At 43.9% G+C, this 6,019-nt stretch overlaps 1 long non-coding RNA gene across 1 annotated transcript; it reads left to right on the top strand.

Annotated features, from left to right (window-relative positions):
• Positions 1-485: 485 nt before the first annotated feature.
• On the top strand, positions 486-4,853 carry LOC144021288 (uncharacterized). The gene is made up of 3 exons (XR_013284096.1): positions 486-878; positions 1,245-1,331; positions 1,410-4,853. It is a non-coding gene; the product is annotated as an uncharacterized LOC144021288 (long non-coding RNA).
• Positions 4,854-6,019: the final 1,166 nt, after the last annotated feature.

The following is a 6,019-nucleotide window of genomic DNA, read 5'->3' as shown; positions in this document are numbered from 1 at the left end:
TTCATGGAATCCTACAAGTCAGGATCCACACTACTCCTTTCCTACAGGTAATTTAAAATACTTAGGTGTTAAAATTTCACCTAAGTTAACTGAATTAACTTCTTTAAATTTTTCACCATTATTGGATAGTATCCGTAGTGACCTGGAGCGCTGGAATAATCTTCCGATCTCTTTAATAGGACGGATAGCTACTATAAAAATGAAAGTTTTACCAAAGATTAATTATTTATTTTCAATGATTCCATTTAAACCTACGTCTAACTGGTTCCAATCGCTGGACTCTGCTATCATAAAATTCTATTGGAATAAAAAAAAAGCCAAAATTAGTCTATCTACTCTTCAGGAAAGTAAATCTAAAGGAGGTTTAGAGGCACCAAACTTTATGTACTATTATCTAGCTAATCAACTACAATATCTTGTGCTATGGACACAACCCAACAGAGATACTTACTGTTGGTTGGAATAGGTCGCTTGCACATCGTAATGCATCATGGGAATTTTTTCTTCGGGCGCCATATTGGGTGTCCGCCGGTTCACAAGGTACACTCGCGAGTTACACGGTAGAGCTTATCAACCTGATGTCATTTTCGCAGTATTTTCACGATTTACCGGAAGATCAAAAACAACGATACAGGCAGAAGGTGTCTCTGTGTGGCGGGATTGATCCTAATTACGTCCTGACCAAGGGTGATTTTTTTTTTGATGGAGAAAGCTTGCTGGCCAAATGTGACATCTCTGGACATCTTTCACTACCTCGTGTTGACAACATGCTCCATAACACGCCAACAAATCCCTGGAGGCTTACAATTATTTTGTAAGCGGGTGGATACAGAGTGTAAACTTTAACATCGCATCAGAAGAAACTGTTGCTGTTGCACGTAAGTAAACCACATGGTGTTGGTAATTCTGCACACAAAAATGTTGATTTGTTCTCAGGCTTCCTGTTATTGTGTTTACATGCACAGCTGGGTTTACCTGATGTGGTTTTTCTAATAATTTTATAACAGGCAAATATGGCAGAGCGTATAAGAATAAAAAGTAACTATGCACAGCCTCCCCGTGGCTTAATTAAATTTAATGCTACCCTTTCACTAGTTACATGTTACTTAATCAACTTATTCTAAATGGTTAAGGTTAACCACTCTCAGAGGACGTATTTTTAGTTTCAGTTTCCAGTACAATAAAACGTGTTCATGGTAACTACTGAGCATACTGACAGCTTTTCTTATGATCTCACGGTTAAGGAGGCTGTCACAACACCCAATTTCTGTCTGGTGCCGGATGGCAACAATTCCCATCACTTGTCACGACAACACCAATATTATTACCAGGTATGTATGGCTTTACTTTTTGTAGTTTATTTAATGCTAGGTTTCATATTTTCATTACAATGTTTGTAATATTTTCAGATTCAGGCACAGATGAGTTTAACTGGACGGGACTTCTGCGGCTTTGTGGTGTGGACAAAGTGTGATTGAGCGAGTCCACCCAGATCGCTCGTTTTGGCCAGCTGGAAAAGCCAGTTTGTTTGTTTTTTCCAAAATCCCCTCCTTACCTGAACTGCTCGGGAGAGCATTTACTAGATCAGCAGTGGACTTCCAGTGTTCCTGCTCAGCCGCTGTCACCTACCACTTGCTCATGTACTTCAAAGATGCGGAATAAAGTAGTTTTTTGTGCTGCAGCAGATTGTAAAATCAAATGATATCACTTGAAGTGTGCCAATCTAGACTGCCAAAAGGACAGTGGTTTTGTGACAAGTGTGAAACAAGGATTATTGGGAAAACTGAAACACAGTACTGGTACTTGTCTTACATTAAACAAATTTAAAAGAGAGCAACTTTTTCCTCTGTACATAGCATAATGAAAGTCATTGCGTACCCCATCAACATTACATCATACCGTCATCAGGATGGTAGGCACCTGTGCTAAAATAAATACATTAATTAACAGTTCAATTTTATCCCTGAAATTACTACATCTAATCATTATTCACTTCATTTTTTGTGCTTTTAGAAATAATAGAGATTTATGCCATTACTTTAAGAGGGACCATATTGCACATTGAGTCAAATCCTGTCATTTGTATTATGTATAGCTTTGTAAACAAACCCAACAATAGAATTTGTATAAACGCTGCCTTTATTAGCGCCAAACAAACAGTCACATGTTGTCCTCCTCCAATGCTTTGATGCTCGCCTTCGTTTCCATCATGTCATTGGCAATCAAGTCGGTGTGGCATGAGATCCCTAAAGAAATAATAATAAAAAAAGATCACAAAAAAATACGGTACCAGTAATAGGTTTAATATAGTACAGTAGTATAGTTTTTTTTGTCAGTGTAAAAGAAATGTACACATTTTGTTGCATTTTTTAATGTATGAACATTGCTACAGGCAAATACTTATTTCTATAAACACTTCCAAATGTCTCTAAAATATAAGGTGCATGTACACACACAAACAAACACATACATTCACTCATGCATACAATATATCATGTAATGAATTCTGAGTGGCATACCAGAGTCAATGATGTCAGCAGTACTTGAGGGTACAGGTTACTGGAGCCATCTGGCTGCATAACTGCAACAATCTCTGCCACTTCAAGTCGCCTTTTCTTTGCTTGTCTCTCCTGTGCACGTTCATATCTTGGCACCGACTGGGCTGAGACATAGATGTTGTAACTTGGGACCCAACTTTAATGTTGGAGCTCAGTCGGGATGATTGGACAGAAAAACGGGCGCAGGGCGACCTGTTAAAATAAACAAATATATAAACAAATAAAATATGGAAAGACTGGTTATTTTGCCGCAGTAGGGTGGCCGTGAATAAGTTCTTTAGCATGATGTGTAGGCTACCGGGGGTCTGTTTACTTGCATCACCCCCTTCTGTCTCTTTTTTCCAAGTTTACATTTTGCCACCAAAAAACATGTTATCGGCATTAAGAGCCCAAGACTAATCAATCCAATTTCAGCAGTAAACACTTTGCACTGGCACTACTTGGGTGAAAATGTTCGATGTTAGCTTTCGGCTAACGTCCGCTAGCCAGCTTGTATTACCGAACTTACTTGCTCATGAATCCAAAACATAAGCAACTTGCCCATATATGCGCGGTCGAAACGTTATTAATCCTCATGCATTACATTAAATAAAGGTAAATAATCTTACCGCTCACAAAGTGATCGCTGCACACACGAGCCCAAAGTAACGACTTCCCTCCGGAGTCCGCACTCCTCTGTCTCCAGGCCCTGGTTCCTAATTATTTTCAGAATTCGGCAGAAAGGCCGACCATTTTCCCCCTGGGCTTTGTTCGAACAGCCAACGATGCAGCAACAATGTACCATTTTAAACGCAGACAACAAACGTGATAGATACGTGTTAGACCGAATCGCTACGTAAATGGAGGCCACCCAGCATGGCGACTACGAGAAATCCGAGGCGGAAGTGACGACACGTGCAAGCGACCTATAGGAGCAGAAGGATTGTAATAATCTTAGACTGTCAGATTTACTCTTTATTACAAAATCAATAAGACGACATAATTGTTTTAAAAACCCAATGATAGCCGCCACCCTGACTGCCTGGTGGAAGGCATTAGAAATTACAAACTCCCAATTGGCGCCCTGTGGGCTCTCTCCCATTTGGCATAACCCCGACTTTCAACTTAATAATCAGTCGTTCCATTTAAGCCTATGGGAGCAGAAAGGAATTACACACCTTCATCATCTTTTCTCAGATAATAAGTTTATATCGTATACAAACTTGGTCCAGAAATATGAAATAAAAAAGGGAAATTTCTTACATTATCTGCAAGTTAAAAATATGGTTAAGAAACAAATCCCAACACTTCAGGATACGCTCCAACTGCCTGTCTTAGCTAAAGATATTATAAAGCTTTCTCCAACAACAATAAAGAAAATATCAAAAATATATAAGTTATTTTTATACACAAATAAAACGTATTTACCGACTTTAAAATGGGAAAAAGACTTGTCTATAGTTCCGGAACCAGACTTTTGGACCCAAATCTGTGAAAATGTATTTAAAATGACCAAACAGACAAATTTGCAACTTATCCAATATAAGATACTTCATAGAACATATATTACACAATATATGATGAAAAAAATGGGACTCTCTGACTCCGACATTTGTCTCCAGTGCTCACAAAACACTGCCGATACTTATCTTCATGCTTTATGGTCATGTACTCCAGTGCTGCATTTCTGGACTAAAATCTTGGAAAAGCTCGCTGATATATTAAACTGTAGGCTTCCTTTATCTCCAAGACTGTGTTTACTAGGTGACTTAACAATAACTGAGCTACCATGTAAACAATCTCAATCTATATTTATAGCCCTTACTATTGCTAAAAAAATAATCCTTGTCAATTGGAAAAATAAACAATCTCTAAATATCGACCACTGGTTAAACTTACTAATAAATTATATCTCAATGGAAAAAATCTCTGCCTTAAATAAAAATCAAGTATCAAGATTTAAACAAATATGGTCTATGTACATAGAATATTTTAATCTCAATTTGGCAACTTAATCCTGCCAAGATTCTGCCTGTTAACGAGAGCCACCACATCGTTACAACTTCTGTTTTCGCTGCTCCTGTATTTGGTATTTTGTATCTGATTGTTTTTATTTTTATATAGTCAGGAACCTAGTTGCTGCTAGTGGGCTCGAGCATACCACACTATACGACACTATACTCAATAACTCCTTAAGATCTATTTCTAGTGGGCACTAAGCATCAACACTTGGTGTTACTGCATGCTAATTAGTCAATTTTCTTGACGCCGTCCCCTGTGGTCGGGCGGGGGTGGTTCTGCCCGCCCCCCCCCCCCCCCCCCGTTGTCTGCTCGGTGGCGGTTGCGTCTTGGCCGCTCCCTGGGCCCCCTGTGGGGTGCGGTGTTGGGGTGCTTCCCCTGGTGCCCGGGGCGGTGCCGTCCCGGCGCGGTCCGCTGCTCCGTGCCCGGCGGCGCGGTTCGGGGTGGGTGGGCCTCCGGTGTGCCCCGTGGTTCCCTCTCCCCTCCCCCTTCCTCCCCCCCGTCGCCTCTCCCTCCTCGCCTCCTCCCGCCCATCCTCCTCTGCCTCCCGGTCCCTTTTCCCTTGTCGCCCTCCCTCCTCCTCTCCCCCCCCGCCTCCTGCCCTGCAGCCGCCCTTTCGCCTTCTTGTCGTCTTCTCCCCGCTTCCCCCGCCCCCCCCCCCCCCTTCCCTGTCTGCCCTGCGGCCCCTCCCCCTCCCTCTCCCTGGGCCTGGGGCTCCCTCCCCGGCCCGGGCGTCGGGCTCCGGGGGCCGGGCGAGGGTTTGGGGCCTGCCCCACTCCGGTATAACTCCTGGCGCCCCGGGCGGGCTCCGGTGGCCGGTGGGCTGTCCGGTAGCCCTGCTGCGCTGGCTGTCCGCCCATTTTGGTGCCGGGTGGATGAGGTGGGGGGCGGCAGGGGGTGGGGGTGCTGGGGGGCGGGCGTGCCACCTACACCCGCCGGGTTGGGTGAGGCCCCGCTGGTCGCTCCTCTTACTCACTTCACTAGCTTGCACTATACACTTTGTAAATATACACATAGGGCACACAACACATTTCTTGGTGGGGTGGGGAAGGGTGGAAACACCGTCTTCACCCTTCAACTCCCCTCCAATTTTAATGCACCTCACGTCCAAGGGGAGGGGTGAGTTGGGGCGGGGAGCCATCAGAGGGGATGGACTGCAGTGCCTGGCAGCGCTGTGGTCCCCCCCATTTGTGTCCCTGCCCCACCACTTTGTCCCTCCATTCCCTTTTTTAATGCACCACACATATACATATTCATTTTTTGGGGGGGGATACGGGTGTGTCGGAGTAGGGGAAATTTTTTCCCTCTGCTCCGACTCACCTGCTCCCAATTTTAATGCACCACACGCACACACTTGTATATACACTGGGTGGGGCCACATTCACGGTGTAAGGGTAGAGCTCGCCAGTCGGCGAGCTGGCGGACTCAGTAACAGGGTTAGGTGTCACTTGTACTCTGGCGTG

The sequence above is a fragment of the Festucalex cinctus genome, chromosome 6, assembly GCF_051991245.1.
Source record: "Festucalex cinctus isolate MCC-2025b chromosome 6, RoL_Fcin_1.0, whole genome shotgun sequence".
NCBI classification, from domain to species: Eukaryota; Metazoa; Chordata; class Actinopteri; order Syngnathiformes; family Syngnathidae; genus Festucalex; species Festucalex cinctus.
The sequence above is the reverse complement of the archived record's forward strand: the minus strand, read 5'-3'. Positions and strand labels throughout refer to the sequence as shown.